This window comes from Piliocolobus tephrosceles, chromosome 7, assembly GCF_002776525.5.
Source record: "Piliocolobus tephrosceles isolate RC106 chromosome 7, ASM277652v3, whole genome shotgun sequence".
In the NCBI taxonomy this organism is placed as follows: Eukaryota; Metazoa; Chordata; class Mammalia; order Primates; family Cercopithecidae; genus Piliocolobus; species Piliocolobus tephrosceles.
The window spans coordinates 136899827-136917710 of record NC_045440.1 but is presented as its reverse complement, the minus strand read 5'-3'; the positions used below and the strand labels follow the sequence as shown (position 1 = coordinate 136917710).

The following is a 17884-nucleotide window of genomic DNA, read 5'->3' as shown; positions in this document are numbered from 1 at the left end:
GGACTTGCTGACAGCAGCCACCCAGACTACCCTCTAATCTCCCTTTTCTCTTCTTCCTCGTATAGTATCGTGCAGATCAGTCTTACATTGACTCCCACAGCCACAGTTGTGGTTCAATTTTCATTCTCTCTCGCATTATCTCCCTGACTTGGTGCTTCCGCACATAATGGAAGACATCAAGGTCTTTTGAAAACACAGATCTGACTATGTCAGCCTCCTGTTTCTAATTCCTCAATGGCCCCCAATTGCCCAAAGGCCAATCATGACTCCTCATGAGAGTATACAAGGGCCCTCCTGGCCAGCCCCTATCTGCTCAATCCAGATTTTCCAAACCCCATATTTTATGCACAACAGATATGGTTATTAATCATTCCTAAAACCCACCACATTTTCTCATGCTTCCATGCTTTTTCACAGGCTGTTCCTACTGCCTGGAACTACCATGTTTTCCAAACCTTCTCTTTATCTAGAAGTATTATGCCTCCTTGGCACTTCTCCTGACATCTGTGTGCCCTGGCTGGGTGAGGTGACCCTGCTCTATACTCCCTGCCATAGTTGTCTGAGCTACCTCAGTCATCACAGTTAGCACAGAGCCTGGGCTCAGCTTTTCTCTGTATCTGCTTCCTCTGATGACCTAGTGTGGCCTAAGTGGTGCATCCAGCATGGAGCCTGGTTAGAGAGAGAATATGTTAGTCAAATGAGAGAATGCATGTCCCTGGTACTAACCCAGGGTATGAGTGACAGCCCTTTGCCTGTGTTTCAGATACAATGTGCCTTGTGTAGGAGCTTCCACAGTATGTGGAAATGACCCACCATCACCTTCCACTAGGAGATTATTTCTTCCAATGCAATTCCCAGACATGTGGAACAATTGGGGCTTAGCTTCTTTCCATCATTAGAATAGAATGTATTATGGTTTTCCAAAAAAACAGAACCAATAGGAAAGACATATAGATATAGATATAGATATAATTAATGAAAAGATTGTGAGGAATTGACTCATGTGGTTGTGGAGGCTGAGAATTCTCACCATCTTCTATCCACCAGCTAGAGACCCAGGAAAGTGAGTGCTGTAATTCCAGCCTGAGTCCAAAGGCCTGGGAACCAGGGAATTTGATGCTATAAGTCCCAGTCCAAGGGCAAGAGAAGATGAGATGCCCCAGCTCAACCAGGCATGCAGGAAGCAAAAGGCATGAATCTTTCCCTCCTTCCTCTACCTTTTTGTTCTATTCAGGCCCTCGATGGATTAGATGGTTCCCACCCACATTGGGAAGGGCCAGCTGCTTTACTAAGTCCCCCCACTGAAATGCTAGTCTTATCCAGAAACACCTGCACAGATACACTCAGAAAAAAAATGGTGAATCAGGGCATTAACCCCTTGGCCCAGTCAAGTTGACACAAAATTTAACCATCACACAGAAACTATCTCTTCTGCATAAATATATTTCTCGTTTCCATGGGCAAATATACCTTTAAATTAATTTTACAGGGCTTCTGTGGGCAAAAGAACCTTAGAGTTCATCTAGTTCTGCCTCTGTGCCTGCTTTGCAGATGGGGAAACTGAGGCTCAGAGAGCAGACTTGAGTCCCAGGGCCTGCTGTGGGGCAGAGCCAACCTGAGCTCCTCCCAGCAAGCCTTGCTCTCCAGGAGGCGTGATTTATTCTTTCCAGGGGCTGTGGTCTTGGCCCTCCTGGGCCTGCTGCCTTGTTTTCCTGTGGCCCCTTACAGAGCTCAAAACACTCCCCTCTCAGAAATGAGATGATTGCTCTCACTTTTGCAGATGAAGAAACAGAGGTGCAGACAAATGCAATGTCCCAAGGTCACAAGCCAAAGACTCAAACTGAGGTCCTCTGCCTCCTCACCCAGTGCTGTTTCTTCTTAAAAAAAAAACAAAAACAAAACAAACAAACAAACAAAAAAACCCAAACCCAAACCCACTGGGATACGAGGACCAAGAAACGTAATTATTTCTAGATAATTTAAAAGAGAAAGATGCAAGGATACTGCCTGTGTCTTAGAAGCTGGAAGAAAATACAGTTCAGAAGGCTAGGGAAGAATGACAGAGGAGCATAGGTTAACTTCTCTAAACGCTGTTTACAAACCTGGAATTCCACCACACCCTCTGCCAGTGCAAGTTCCTCTTTCTGACCCATTAATTTCCTAGAAAATAAATAAATTTATGACTCCATTCCCCTTTGTAAAGTAGATATTCTCTACTATCTGAAACCCAAATTGTAGATCCTATGATCTCCTTACATATATAATCTTAAGACAATAGATTTGATGCACTTTTACATATAAAGGGGCAGTCAGAGGGGAAATGTGGGGTTGGAGCCCCCACACAGAGTCCCCATTGGGGCACTGCCTAGTGGAGCTGTGAGAAGGGGGCCACCATTCACCAGAATAGCAGATCCACAGGCAGCTTGCACCCTGCAGCTGCAAAAGACATAGGCATTCAACATCAGTCTGTGAGAGCATCCACAGAGGCTAAACCCTGCAAAGCCACTGGAGCAGAGCTACCCAAAGCCTTGAGAGGCCACTCCTCACCAGTGTGTCCTGGATGTGAGACATAGAGTCAAAGGATGTTATTTTGGTGCTTTAAGGTTTAATGACCACCCTTCTGGGTTTCATACTTCCATGAGGCCTGTAGCTCCTTTCTTTTGGCCAATTTTTACCATTTGGAACAGAAGTATTTACCTAATGGCTATACCTTCATTGTATCTTGGAAGTAACCTACCTGTTTTTGATTTTATAGGCTGATAGGTGGAATGGACTTGCCTTGTCTCAGATGAGACTTTGGAGTTAATGCTAGAATGAGTTAAGACTTTGAGGAACTCATTAGGGAGGCATGATTGTATTTTGCAATGTGAGAAGGACATGAGATTTGGAGGGGCCGGGGTGGAACAATATGGATTAGATCTGCTTCCCTGCCTAAATCTCAAGTCAAATTGTAGTCCTTAATGTTGGAGATATTACCTGGTGGGAGGCGACTGAATCATGAGGGCAGATTTCTCCCTTGGTCCTGTCCTCATAATAGTGAATTATTATGAGATCTAGTGGTTTAAAAGTGTGTGGCACCTCACCCCTCTCTCTTGCTTCTGCTATGGCCATGTAAGCTGTGACTGCTTCCCCTGCCCCTTCCACCATGCTTGTTAAGCTTCCTGAGGCCTCCCCAGAAGCAGAAGTTGCCATGTTTCCTGTACAGGTTCCTGCAGAACTATGAACAAATTAAATTTCTTTTCTTCATAAGCTATTCCATCTCAGGTATTTATAGCAGTGTGAGAACTAACTAATACAGATGGAATTGAGGGCCAGAATACCAGCACATCTTACCTAGATGAGTGGAACTGTCCTCTCCCTGTCCTTCCTGGTCTTGCCACTCTCCTCAATCCATTGCCCACCCTGTAGCCAGAGTGATCAATATGAAGCCCCCATGTAAATAGAACATTCTGTTTATAGTCTTGCAGAAGCCCCTCACATCCTGTATCATGGAGCCCAGCTCCTCCCTGGCTCCCAGGACTTTACAAGACATGGCCTTCATCTGCTTCTCCCACTTCTCCACCCATCATTCTTCCTTTCTATAGCCATATGTAGTTTCTCAAACATACCATGCTCTCTCTCACCTCCAAGCCTTGGTTCATGCAGTTCTTTTTGCCCCAAATGCCCCTGCCTACAACTTTTCACTTGATTTCATCATCTCACTACTGTATAAAATTTAATAACATTCAACATTCAACTTAATTAAAGTATCTGCTTCCATGAAAACGTCTTTGATCCTCCTTGGTTCCTGCATCCTTCCTTGGGGCACTTTAGTATTACTTGTTTACATGATGAAAGCACATACCACATGATGACCACACATGGGTATTTAAGGATAATGTGTGTGACTTACCTATTTTTGGCATTACTTTGTGCTTAACCAAGAGAAGGCATTCATTTAATACTTTTAAAATAGTAATAATAATTACAATAATTTTATTTCTGAAGATGAAATTATACACTGAAACATATGGTTCCCATGCATTAGCTCAGGAATCCTCACAACCGCCCTATGTGGTAGAAACTATTAAACCTAATTTGTGAATATTGAGACTAACGTACTTATTTTCCTCAAATAAAAGAAGACTTGAATCTACATATTCAAAGGATCTTCTGTATCAGAGAAAACTGATCCAAAGTAGTCAACACTGATAATATATGCCTATAAAGTTATTGAACTTAAGGTAAAGAAATAATTATTTGGCTAGCCAGGCAAAAAGCTCAAGTCACATATAATAAGGGGTTAAAAATCAGGCTGATTTCCTACAGGCCGCAGCAACTCAATATCAGAAGATTCAATATCAGAACGTAAAGTGGAACAACACAACACAACAATACCTTCAAGAAAAGAATGTGTGAGACAAAGATTTATACCCAGCAAGGCTGGTCTTAAAGACAAACAGGTTTAACTATGCAAGAACTCAGGAAACGTTCTCATGAGTCCTTTTTGAGGGAAAGAAGTACTGAAAGATGAACCCAATTTCAGCTCACCACAATGTCATGGAGAACTTTGACAAAAGATTGATTGTGAGCATGGATGTATTTAAATACATTTAACTGATAAATTGAGGCTAAAACAAAGATGGAGTTTGGGTGACAGAGCTGAATACAAATACAGTCAACAAAAAATGGGATGGGAAGTATTGTAATTTTGCTGATATCTTCATCTGCAATAGCTGGAAGTGTAAGAATTGTTTACATTTGACACATCAAATAGTGAAGTTCTAAGCATAGTTAATAATTAAAAGATACTGCTAAGAAAAATAATAGTCTTAACTGAAAGCTGATCAGGGAGTGTGAATTTTATTATTACTTATGGGAGTGAACTAAAAGAAACTAAAGAAATAAACCAAGATATAATTATGCAGACAGGTATTATAATAAAAATATTAACTTTCCAAATGTTAAGAATCACTCACACACACACAGAGATCACCTGTTAAATTTTTAAACTCTTAAAATAGAAAACAATACACAAAATCATATGACAAAAAAAGACTAAATGTTATTTGTCATAATTAGTCACCGTAAATGAGTTTAGCTTGCCTATTAAAGAAAAAAGTTCCCAGATTGAACTACAGAGAAAAACTCAACTTATAATGTATCACATTTAGACATATCAAATAAAGTTGTTCATACAAATGGAAAACGCAAAGATATGCAACATTTGCAGGCAAAAGCAACCAAGAGAAAGCAGTGGTCACAATCTTAATATCAGACAAAGTGGAATTCTTGCAAAAAAAAGCATTAAATAAGACAAAATTGGAAACTTACAATACTAAAGGGTATAACTCATGATAAAAATTAAAGTTATAAATATTGATAACTAAATATAATAGTAGTAATAGCCATAAAGTACAAATTATAGGAGCTAAAAGGAGGAAGAAACAAAAACACACTGGTTATTAGGAAAATTTAATTCATTTTAGTTTAAGTCCCTGATAGATCCAAAAATTCAAATAGAGAGTTAAAAAGATAATGTATAAGCTATATTTGGCATATATTTCAAATGCCATACCCTGAAAATAGAATATATTCCTTTTTTTACTTTTTAGGTTTTTTTTTTTTTTTTTTGAGACAGAGTTTTGCTCTTGTTGCCCAGGCTAGAGTGCAGTGGCATGATCTCAGCTCACTTTGACTGCAACCTTTGCCTCCCAGGTTCAAGTAATTCTCCTGCCTCATCCTCCCTTTTTAAATGTTTTTAAAACATCTTCAACTGAACATACTAGGCCAAAAAGAAAACCTTAATAAATTCCAAAATTTCAAAACAATACAAACCATTTTCTGACTATAATTCAATAAGACTAGAAATTAATAATAAAACTATAAGCTCTTTTACTTGGAAACTCTGAAAAGTGTTATCTTCTAAATAACTGTTTGGTCAAAAAGGAAATACAAACCCAAACTGCAGAATGTCTAAGGAATAATGCAGCCGAACATATGGATAGAGATAAAAAGTGCTCATAGAAAAATTCATAGACTTAAATAATTATGTAAAATTAAATAAAATAAAGTATGCATTAGACACAAAAGTTAGAAAAAGAACATTGAGATATATGACTAGAGAGAAGTAACTTTAAGGATAAAAACAGAAAGCAAACTAATAAGTGAAACTGACATGTATTGATTTGAAAAACAATAAGAGAAAATAGATGAACTATAATCCGACCTGCTTAAGAAAAAAAGGAAAAAAGATTCAATAAATAAGAAATGGTAAGTAGGAAATAATCATGAAAAGAGAGAAAAGTAAAAGAATCATGAGACCACATTGCTCAACTTTCAAATAAATTTGACACACTACTACTTATAACGTACTCTTAGCCAAAAAAAGAACCTGAATTTGATCTAGCCTCCAGATGGACGAATGCAGGGGAAATAAGAACATGCTAAATGATACCTAGAGAGAAAATCAGCACATTTCAGATTATAGAAAGTCTACCAGGAAGGCCAGGTTTGGTGGCTGACGCCTATAATCCCAGCACTTTGGGAGGCTGAGGCACATGAACCACTTGAGGTCAGGAGTTCAAGACCAGCCTGGCACACATGGTGAAACCCCCATTTCTATTAAAAAATACAAAAATTAGCTAGGTGTGGTGGCATGCGCTTGTAGCCCCAGCTACTCAAAAGGCTGAGGCTGAGGCAGAAGAATCGCTTGAACCTGGGAGGTGAAGGCTGCAGTGAGCCGAGATCATGCCACTGCACTCCAGCCTAGGTGACAGAGTGAGACTTCATCTCAAAAAAAAAAAAAAAAAGTCTACCAGGAAGATGACTTCGTTTATTCAACAAATAAATTCTGAGGAAAGATATCTGGGAGAGGAGGAGGTGAGATTTATAGAAAAACCTATACATGAAGAGATTTAAGACACATATCCAGCAGGTGTACTTGCCTAGAGCTTATTTGGACCCTGATTTCAACAAATAACTGAATGACTTCCTATTTAAAAAATAATACTTATGTTTTAGTGACACAGCCTGAAAGTTCTGCAAGCAAAAGAATACAATATCCCAGCATTGCTTCAAAATACTCCAGACTCAGGAGGAGGGTGGGGGGAAGTAGCATGGGATTCCACATGCAATAGGAGTGACTGTGAACTGATAGTTGCTGGGTCCTGGGTAGCTGGAGCTCAGTATACTATTCTTTCCTAACCTTATATATGTCTAAATTTTTTCATAATACAAATAAATTTGAAAAAATGTTTGGAACCCAGGTGAAATAAAAATCTTTCCAGAAAAAAAATTTATGAAATTTGACCCCAGAAAATAACAAAAATTCAAACTTTGTAATTACCAGAGAATAAATATAAAAAGTTGCCAGAAAGTTAACCATCTCTTCTTCCCCACCTCCCAGCAAAAGGAAAAAGATGTTTTCACAGAGGACGTCTGCCAAATCCTTAGAAGGTAAACACTTCCAACATGATTTATATTATTCTAGTACACAGAGAAAAGGGAAATTCTGTAATTCTTTCATGAAGTGAAAAACACATCAGCACCAAATATTGAGAAAGATATCACACACAAAAATGTCTCCCAAATAGATGTTAAAGCAAAAATTTTAAATAATATACTAACAAATAAAATTTAGCATGACACTAAGAGAATTAAACATTATGACCCGGTAGAATTTATGCAAGAATTCAAGAATGTGTTCCATATTATAAAATCTGTTCACATAATTTATTATAATTATATAAAACACAAAGGTACACTTGAACAAAGGAAATGATGTAATCTGTTCTTGGTGAGGGAAATTCAATTGTGTAACAATGCCAAATCTCTCCAGGTTGGTTTATAAATTTAGTGTAATCCTAACAAAAATATCAAGTTTTAGTTTTGGTTTTAGAAGTAGACTAGATAGGCCAGGTGCGGTGGCTCACGCCTTTGGGAGGCTGAGGCTGAGGGATCACCTAAGGTCAGGAGTTTGAGACCAGCCTGACCAACATGGTAAAACCCCATCTCTACTAAAAATACAAAAATAATTAGTTGGACGTGGTTGTGGGTGCCTGTAATCCCAGCTACTGGGGAGGCTGAGGCAGGAGAATTGCTTGAACCTAGGATGTGGAGGTTGCAGTGAGCCGAGATAGCACCATTGTGCTCCAGCCTGGGTGACAGAGCAAGACTATCTCAGAAAAACAAACAAACAAACAAAAAAAGTAAACTAGATGATTCTAAAGTTTATATTGAAAACAAGGACAAATCTGAACAAAACGAACAATGACTAGGGGTCCAGTCATATCAGATATTAAAATATGTCATGGAGCTCAATAATTAATGAATTTGATTAACCATTAATTAAATTAGTATTGCACTGTTACATAAATAGTCCAATGTAACAGGAGAGAAAGTTGATTAATACAATAAGATACATTCTGTAATGTAGTATAAAATAAGATAAAAGTGGTATCTTAAGTCAGCAAAGATATTCAATAAAGAATAGTAGGTCAACTGAATATCAGTCTAAACATAGCTCACTTCATACACTAGAATAAATTCCAAATAGATAAAATAGTTAAATATAAAATTTCAAACTATAAAAATATTACATGAAAATATGGAGTAAGAAGGCTTATTTAATTCCAGTTCAGAATCCAATATTCATAAAAGAATTGATTGATAAATTATACCATATATAATTTTTTAAAATTTCTACCTAGCATAATAAAACCGTTAGCAAAATCAAAAGACAAAATCAAGCTAGGCAAAATATTTGCAAGTCATATTACAGATCAAGCTTTTAATCTTCATAATATGTAAAGAGCTCTCAGAAATACTAAAAAGAGTAGTAACAAAAAGAAAAATGGGCCAAAGATATGAATAGAAAGTTCACAGTAAAAAACATACACAGTTTTTAAAATACAGAAAGACACAACATAAGAGATAATCAAATTAAAACAATACTGAGATACCATTTTTCATCTATCAGGTTGGTAAAAAAAACTAAATATTGACCATACATTGTGTTTGTGAGGTTAGGTGGAAACTGGTAAATTGCTGGTGAGAGTGTAAATTGGTACAAACTCTATGGAGGGCAATTTTGGAATACTAGCAAAGCCATAAAAGCATATACACCCTTTGAGCCATCACTCTCATTTCTGGGAATTTATCTAACTGATAAGCTTGCTCAGTTACTAAGTGACAAATTATTGCAGTATTGCTTGTAGTAAAACATTGGAAACATACATAACGTCCATCAAGAGGAGACTAATTAAATAATCTTACTATATCCATTAAATGGCATATATGCAGATGCCAAAAAGAATAAAAATATTTTTATATGTTATAAGAGATACGGGATATATTGGTACTTGAAATAGGATGCCAGAGGTGTTTATGGTGTGCTACTTTGTGTGATGGAAGTACGTGGTGATAAGCATATACCTTTATACATGTTTGTTTTCTGTAGGAATCTCAGGAAGGTAATAAAGGTGGTTATTATGGTGGGGGTGGGGAACTCAATGAATGGCGGGCAAAAATGGAGATAAGAACTTTTCCTGTGTGCCTTTCGAAACTGCTTATTTTGTAAGCTATTGAAATGTATTTCCTATTCAAAGATACTTGATAAGCATTGAAATCTTTGCAAAGTTAGCACAAAGTCACGTGGAGATGGAGGGGTACAAGGCAGAGGTGAGGAATGGCTCCGGTGTTCCAAGGAGGAGCCTGGATAGGCCCCTCAGAGTCTCTGCTCACAGGTAAGGGGCTGGCCGACAGACCGCAGGTCGTAACAGTCCCAGTTGTGCAAGAATGAGCAACCTCAGACCATCCAGGCAGCCCTGAGTCAGCATCCGGCCCTGCCTCTGCATGCAGAGAAGGGGCTTTCTCAAGGTGAGTCCATGAAGAACGTGCTTCTGGCCTGAGTTGACCTGTCTGGGGCAAAACGCAGGCTTTACCAACCTTTCCCAACTGGAGGACGCACCCAGCTGTCTGGCGAAAGCCAAGGTTGTGTCCCACAGTCAAAGCCAAATAGAGGCCCTAGGAGGTTGTCCAGACAACCCAGCAACGGCAGAGGAACAAGAAAGCTTCCGTCAGCCATCACCTAGTCAGACTGTCCGCTCCCTTTCCTTCCTGAAAGCACAGTGTAGCCCAAGGAAAGACAGTGTGGGTTTCTGTGTTAGATAGGGGAGCAGCTTCTAGCTCTGATGCTCAACAGTTAAGGGTAACTCTGGGCAAGTCGCTTAAGCTCATGAGAACTCAGTTTCCTAATCTACGGAATGGGTACACTTGTGACCAACTTACAGAATTCTTGGGAGGATTAGAAATAATGCATGTAAAGTGCTTGGTATTTTGTGCTCAGTTCAGGGTAACCACACGGGATCCATGTGTTAACCTATCTTTCACTTCCAGCTCTGCCTAGTGGAGACTTTCACCAGGGAGAGATCTCTGAGCAACTACCTAGCTATTATCTAGCCTCACTAGATAATTGGTTATGTTCACATAGTCTAGGTTTAGCCAGATGGGGCAAAGGGACTAGGTCAGGAACGGCAAATACCCTGACCATGTGTACATGTCACATTTCTACACTACGTCTAGGGTAGAGATTGCTAGTTACCCTAGACATAGCTAGTCTACCCTATGACATGGAGAATTCTTCTCAATGCCATGTTCCAGACAGCCATTGTCCATTGACTGCCGTGCAGAAGAGGTGAAATCCGCTTAGTAATTCTAGATAGATATCTAAAGCCCCATCACAATCTTGCTTCCTCTGATTTCTCAGATTCTATCAAAAATGACAATAGAAAGCACTTTTAATATTTAAAGAACATTAAAATAGATTACCACTTTCACATTATTTAATTAACATCAAAACATTTCTCGTTGATGTGATGTGGACCAGGTCACGGGCAGAGATTTCCCGCAAGGTCCTGCTGTACCTTGAGGGACTGGCATCTGGCATGAACTCGACCCCTGCCTGGCTCACCTTTCATCAGGAGGTTCTGTAGGACCAACACATGTTCTTCTGCATTCGCACTTTTTATTTTGTTTCTTTATTTTGGAGACAAGATCTTGCTGTGTCACCTAGGCTGGAGGGCAGTGGCACAGTCACAGCTTACTGCAGCCTCAAACTCACAGGTTCAAGCGATCCTCCCTCCTGAGCCTCCTGAGTAGCTGGGACTACAGGCATGCACCACCACATCCAGCTCATTTTTTTGTATTTTTTGTGGAGACGGGGTCTCACAGGCTGGTCTCAAACTCCTGGCCTCAAGTTATCCTCCCACCTTGGCTTCTCAAAGTGCTGGGATTATAGATATGAGCCACTGCACCCAGCCTACATTTACACACTTGAAATAAACTCTGTGTATCCAGTTCACTCGGCACTAGTTCTCTAGGCTCTGCTGTGGTGGCCCTGTGGGAAAGGGAAGGGACTGAAGATATTTATTAAGTACTGACTGTTTGCTAGACAATCTATTTAATCTCTTCTTTTCAGTCATCTTTTGAGGTAGATGTTACTACCCCCATTGTACAGTGGTAAAATTAAGGCTTAGAGAGTTTAAATGGCTTCTTCCCAAGGTCTCAGAGCTAGTAAGCTGACTGAGTAAATTTCCTGCCTGTTTAAACAACAGTTATGAGGCAGAACAAATCCTCCCAAACGAAACTTGTCTGGATCTGATTTCTGTTTGTTCCTTAACTTGAAGTGTTGGAACATATTTGGGGCCACAGAGTGGTAGAGCTGTTTAATTTGGATGCACAGGGCACATGGTTTCACTATTATAGCTCGTTTTGTTTTGTTCTGATTTCTGCAGCACTGTGGAATGGTCAGCCCACATCCCTATGGAACCACCCACCTTTCCAAAAACTCCTCCAAGCTGGTAAAGGCTGGATTGTCCAGGAAGTCCCCCACTGTGCCTTATTCTTCCTGGCACCCCTCTGTTCCACTGATGAAGGTTCAGCCAGGAGTCCTGGGCTGCCCCTCAGTCAAGACCAAGCTGGCTCACGGTCACTTGTGACAGTAAGTAAAGCATCCTCATCCTCCTCCTCCTCATCATCATCATCCTCATCTGACAAAAACTGATCCCACACCCCCATGCTGGGGTCTGGGTGCTAAAGACAAGATCTCTGCTGAGCACGCCACTGCCTGGGCCTCACAGTGAGCTATGCGCTTGTACTTTATATGAGGTATCACCGTTTATCCACACCATGGATTATGCCAATCTCATGGGATAAATGCTATTTTTTTTTTGGCAGTTTTTACAGTCTTATTTAAACACAAAATGTACACATGAGCTGTCTACTCATTTTCTTGGCTGCGTTGCCTGACATTAGGGTTGGTGGCTGTGATGGCTAGCTGGGCGGCTCTTTCCATGATGGCTTTGTGGTTCTTAGAGGAAACATTGTGAGCGATGTCAGCACAGGGAGATTTGCTGCAAATCAGCAGCACTTCCAGCTTCTTGACGTTGTGGATCAGGAACTTCCAGAAGCCACTGGGCAGTATGTGCTTTGTTTTTTGGTTGCTCCCAAGGTTGGGCATCAAGATCTGGCGTTTGAACTTTCTGTGAACTCTGTTGTCAATACCTCTGGGTTCCTGTCAGTTACACTTAATTTTGACGTATCAGTCTGACTGGTGATGGATGAACTTCTTGGTTCTCTTTTTGACGATCTTGGGCTTCACAAGGGGTCTAAGGGCGGCCATGATGCTGAGGAGATGGCTGCCACCTCGTAGGCAGCACTGAGGAAGAGGATAAATGCTATTATTAAACCCATTGTACGGATGAGGAAACTGAGACTCCAGAGAGTGAAGTAGCTTGTATAAGGTCATGCCCTTAGCAAGTGCATTCTGAGCTCTTGACTAATCTATGTTGCCTCTAATGGGCTCCCTCATTACAGACTTGCAGTAGTTAGATTACGTCTAATTATGAGTAATAGAAAAAAACCCAAATAACAGCCGTTTAAGCAACATAGGCGTTTACTTCTCTGTTGTGTCCAAGGCATCCCGAGGAGCTGTCTGGGCTGGAGTGGAGCCCCAGAGTGTCGATTAATCAGGTTCCTTCTCTCCGTTGTTCTGTGCTGCATTGGTTTCATGCCTAAGGTCACCTCGTGGTCCACAGTAACTGCTGGAGCTCCAGCCATTGCATTTCACTCTTGCCAGTATAAAGGAAGAAACAAATTAACTTGTGTATGCTTTTTCTTGAAGCGTATTTTCTAGGTTTCAGCCACTTCTAATTAGATTGCATTGGCCAAAACACAGTCACATACAAGAGAAACCGGGAAATATTTATTTGGGCCGGTTATCTGTTAAAATTTGGTGTTCTATTATGAAAGATGAAGAGAAGATTGAATACAACCCATTATTTCTTTATTTGAGACCAAAACGAGGGCTTGGGCTGGGAATTAATGTATTCATTGTTGAATAATTTATTAATTCTTAAATACGTAGAAAGGGTTTTCTCTGTGCTCATCTGATTCTTCATCCTGGGGACCCAGGGTAACTAAGACAGACACAGTCTCTGCTGCCGTGGTCTCACAGTTCATAGCCATACAGTTAGAGTCATGCCTCTGACTTGGATGCACTTTGTGACTCCAACATACCACATCCTCCTCTGAGCGTTGGTTTTTTTATATACAGGATTGTTGGATCCTGTAACTGATAAGGACCTTCTAGCTGGAATATTCCCTGATGAGGTGTCTCTGAGATTTAGGAGAAAGGTAGGATGATAAAGAACCTGGCTTCCATTTACTCCCTGGGGATAACAATCACTAACTTGCTGGGTTATTATTTAAATTGGGTGGGTCCCGTGGGGCAGTGCCCAGAAAGGTGCCTGGCAGAGAAGGGGGTCTTTTGTTTATGTCTCCCTGTCTCTTCTAAGGAAGAAGGAAATTCCCTGGCCATGTAAGGAGAATGCATTTGGAGCTTCAGGACATCCAGGGCGTATGGGGTGCCCAGGGCTTGGAAGCTGTCAGGGGAGGCTGGAGGGTACCCACAGTCTCCCACTCATTCCCCACAGTACCCTGACTCTGGAAAACTTTCTCCAACCCTAGGGTAGAGGATCACTGCAGACTTTTTACCCAGGGTGGGAAGCCTCTCTGAGAGGCAGCACATGGATTTGGGAGCCCGTCAGCCTGAATTTAAATCCTGACTCTGTCACCTACTAGCTTATAGTATGGGCTAAATTGTGTCCCACAAATTCGTAGGATGATATCCTAACCCTTAGCACCTTAGGATGTGACTGTATTGGAAGATAGGTCTTTACAGAGGTCCTCAAGTTAAAATAAGATTACTAGGGTGGCCTAATCCAATGTGACTGGTGTCCTTGGGAGAGGAGAAAACATGGCCATAGGTACAGAGGGAAGACTATCTGAAGACACACAAAGGAGACAACCATCTACAACCCAGAGAGGCCTCAGAAGAAACCAACTCTGCCAACATCTTGATCTCAGACTTCCGGGCCCCAGACCTGTGAGGGAATCAATTTCTGTCGTTGGAACCCCACAGCCTGCAGTTGTTTATTTTGGCAGCCCTAGCAAACTGCTACAAGCTCTGTGATGTGACACTTTTTTCACTTAAACTGTCTGTGTTCACTTTCCTCATTTACAAAACTGGTAGCATAGTAACATCTCCCTCATACGGAGGTTCTGAGGCTTTCAATATGGAGAGTCCTTAGAACAGGGCCTGGCACAGGATTTGCTGTCAGTAAGAATAAGCTACAATTGGCCGGGCGCGGTGGCTTAAGCCTGTAATCCCAGCACTTTGGGAGGCGGAGATGGGTGGATCGCGAGGTCAGGAGATCGAGACCAACCTAGCTAACACGAGCTAACACGGCGAAACCCCGTCTCTACTAAAAAAAAAAAAATTCAAAAAACTAGCCGGACGAGTTGGCGGGCGCCTGTAGTCTCAGCTACTTGGGAGGCTGAGGCAGGAGAATGGCGTAAACCCGGGAGGCGGAGCTTGCAGTGAGCTGACATCCGGCCACCGCACCCCGGCGTGGGCGAGAGAGCCCGACTCCAAAAAAAAAAAAAAAAAAAAAAGAATAAGCTACAATTACGATGGTGAGTACCCGCCCACCTCCTCTCCAGACCTCAAAGGCCGAGGTTCCTGTCTATGCTCCTCCCTCTAGCATTCAGTGGAATGGGACGCTGTGCTCCTAGTAGGGAACACTCCCTGACAAACCAGGTCTGAGCTAACTCAATGCACCATGAATGAATGAATGCAGCCTTGAATGTTTACTGGAAACAGGCGTTTCAATCAATACCGGTGGATATCTCAATTGTAAATGCTTAAAGGCAGAGATAAAACTGTCTGTAGTCAGTATGGTACGTGAGTGCTAAGGGTGAAAATAGGGGATTTCCTTTAGGGGAGAGGCAGCGATGCTTACAGTCACCTACCCAGCAGGTGAGCCAGGCCAGAGACACCTGGCCCCAGGCCAGAGGCTTACCTGCATCTTGGGAGGCTGACGCAGCTGCCTGGGGAACGCGGCCGACGAGGAGGACGTGACTGAGCACGCGGGCAAGCGGGTGCAAGGTGGCAAAGCTGTCAGAGAAGCTACGGAGACACCTGTAGGGATGGGCCGCCTGGTAGAACAGCGCTCTGCACTGGCATCCTGCAGAGAAGCCCCCAAATGCCGCCAGCAGAGCCGATGGGGGTTGAGCAAGGCCCTCGGATAGGGGGTCACCCAGTTGCCTGGCGGGTCACCCAAAGCCGGGCCTACCCTCCAGGCTTGAGATTGACTCCTCGGCCTGGCTTCTCCTCCTGCCCTGCCCTGGGGAACTTTATAAAAGGCTTCTCCAGCACCTATCTGCAATGGAATTTCTGTTGCTTGGATATAAGACGCATGTGAAATATTCCATTGTATTCTCCCTGCACAAATTTTAAAAGATTCTGAGCAACACACAGAGGTGTCACCCGGTACTTACTTCCCCCTGCTGCTGGGGAAACCCCTGGACAGAAGGGCCTGTCCACCCCCAGTGTCCCCCATGAGGCTTTCTTCTTCCGCCTTGTCTACTGAGTTCCTATCTGGGCCCTCCCCTTCCCAACCTTCCCCGTTTTCTGGTTATGGATCCTTCAGCTCTTCCACCTATTATACCACAACCCGTTCTGGGAATCTCGGAAAGCACTCACGGAATCTAGGAATACCATTGTGCCCAGAGTTGGAGGTTGGAGTCCACAGAGACATTCTGGAGAAGATGAAGTTTACACCCAGTTTTGTTGGAGGTCAAAGACAGCCACCCCAACTCAGCCTCCCATCTGCCAACGTGCCCATTCATCTCATCAACAGTTATTAAACCTCTACTGTGTGTAGCCAGGCTCTGGATGCTGGGGATACACTGGAGATGTTTCTCGAAGAGCTAACCCCCACAGAGGAGAGACAGGCCTGCAAACAGAAAATGGGGCTCACACAAGACACTGCTTTTCCAAAATACCTTTTTTCAGAGTCATCATCGTGAGGGGCTGGGACACGTGGGCAGTGGAGACTTGGCCAGAGAGGCCAGCCTGGAAGGTCTCCAAAGGAGGGCCGTACAGATGTGTTTCGAGGAACAAAGTGTCCACAAACTTCCTGTGCTTGCCAGGTAGAAGTTATTTGCACACACGTCCTTCCTCCACACAAATTGTATCCACCCCCATGCGTAATTGCAGGCCTCCTCCTCCACATTGACTGCTAGAAATCATTAAAACTGTCCCTGAAAACAGAGGTAGTCTTCACCTGTTGTGCAGAGGAGTAAAGAAAGTTTTCTCCCAGTGCTTTTTGGGGAATTGTTCCGTGTTACTTACTCTAGATAGAATTGTCTAGACAAATAAACCAGTAGACCAAGAGAACATTCTGCAATGATAGAAGTGTGTGCTGGCCAGTCTCAGCAGCCACTGGTCACAGGGGTTATTGAGCACCTGAAGTGTGGCTAATTTTTAATTTCATTTCCTTTGAATGAATTTAAACACACACCTGTGTGGCTGCCGGCTGTTGTATTAGACGGCGCAGGTCTAGCCATAGGGGTTGCCCCTTCGCAGAACTGTAGCCACTGTATTATCATGGACATTTCTTCTCAAGACCTGTTTTCTACATGGCAGCTTCATGCACTGCTGCTCTGGCCCCTGCAGTGGTGCAGAGGTCCCAACACGGTGGGGGTGGGGGCTGGGCAGAGATCTGAGGCCACAAGTTCAGGTGTGCAAGAAATATCCATTTTTCTTACTTTTTTTTTTAAGTCCGTGGGGACTTGCAGCCCTCATTCCGCTGGCTCAGTGGGAAATTCGGTCTCTGTCGTGAGTGGGCACCCAGCTCCCCTGCACCAATGTCAGGCAAAGTTTCACGTGTTCTTTCACAGAGCGGGCAGGCATTGGGGAACTCAGGGTTTCTTCGGAGCAGAGGTTGCTGCCTGGGCACCAGTCTCTCCCGACAGGGTGGGTTGAGGACACAGCAGTCCCTCTACCTCCCCAGGGCAGGAGCAAGGGTCCCTGCTGCCGTAACAGAACCCCAGACTCCGCCCCCAGTTCAGGCAACGTGTTCTTTCTTCTCCGGCTTTAAGTTTCTCTCCTTCCCTTCTGGGATTCTTGATCAAATCTTTTCATGCCTTAAGTTCTATCAAAACAAAAGTCAAACTGTGTCTTGCTTTGGGCCCGGTCACCCTAACCTCCAGGTCAAGAGGGCTCAAATGGCCAGGTTTCTTCCCAAGAGCCCTGCTGAAAAAAATAAAAAGAACCCCACGCTCTAATACTGCAACACATTATTCTTCCTCATAGGACCATCACTCCCCATGTGGAGAAAAGGGGGAAAGACCTGGACAAGACATTTGCAGCAAAGGAACAGTTTTGTTAGGGTCTGTGGCCAGCAGGTTCCAGCGTGGCAGACTCCGAATGATACTAGTCACAATGGTGGCAGCTTCCTGAGTGCCTGAGGTGCAATCATCTCCATAAGTCCTCATGACC

At 42.7% G+C, this 17884-nt stretch overlaps 1 pseudogene; it reads right to left on the bottom strand.

The window, feature by feature from the left end:
* Nucleotides 1-12259: 12259 nt before the first annotated feature.
* Nucleotides 12260-12661, bottom strand: LOC111549704 (annotated as a pseudogene).
* Between the last annotated feature and the right edge of the window lie 5223 nt (nucleotides 12662-17884).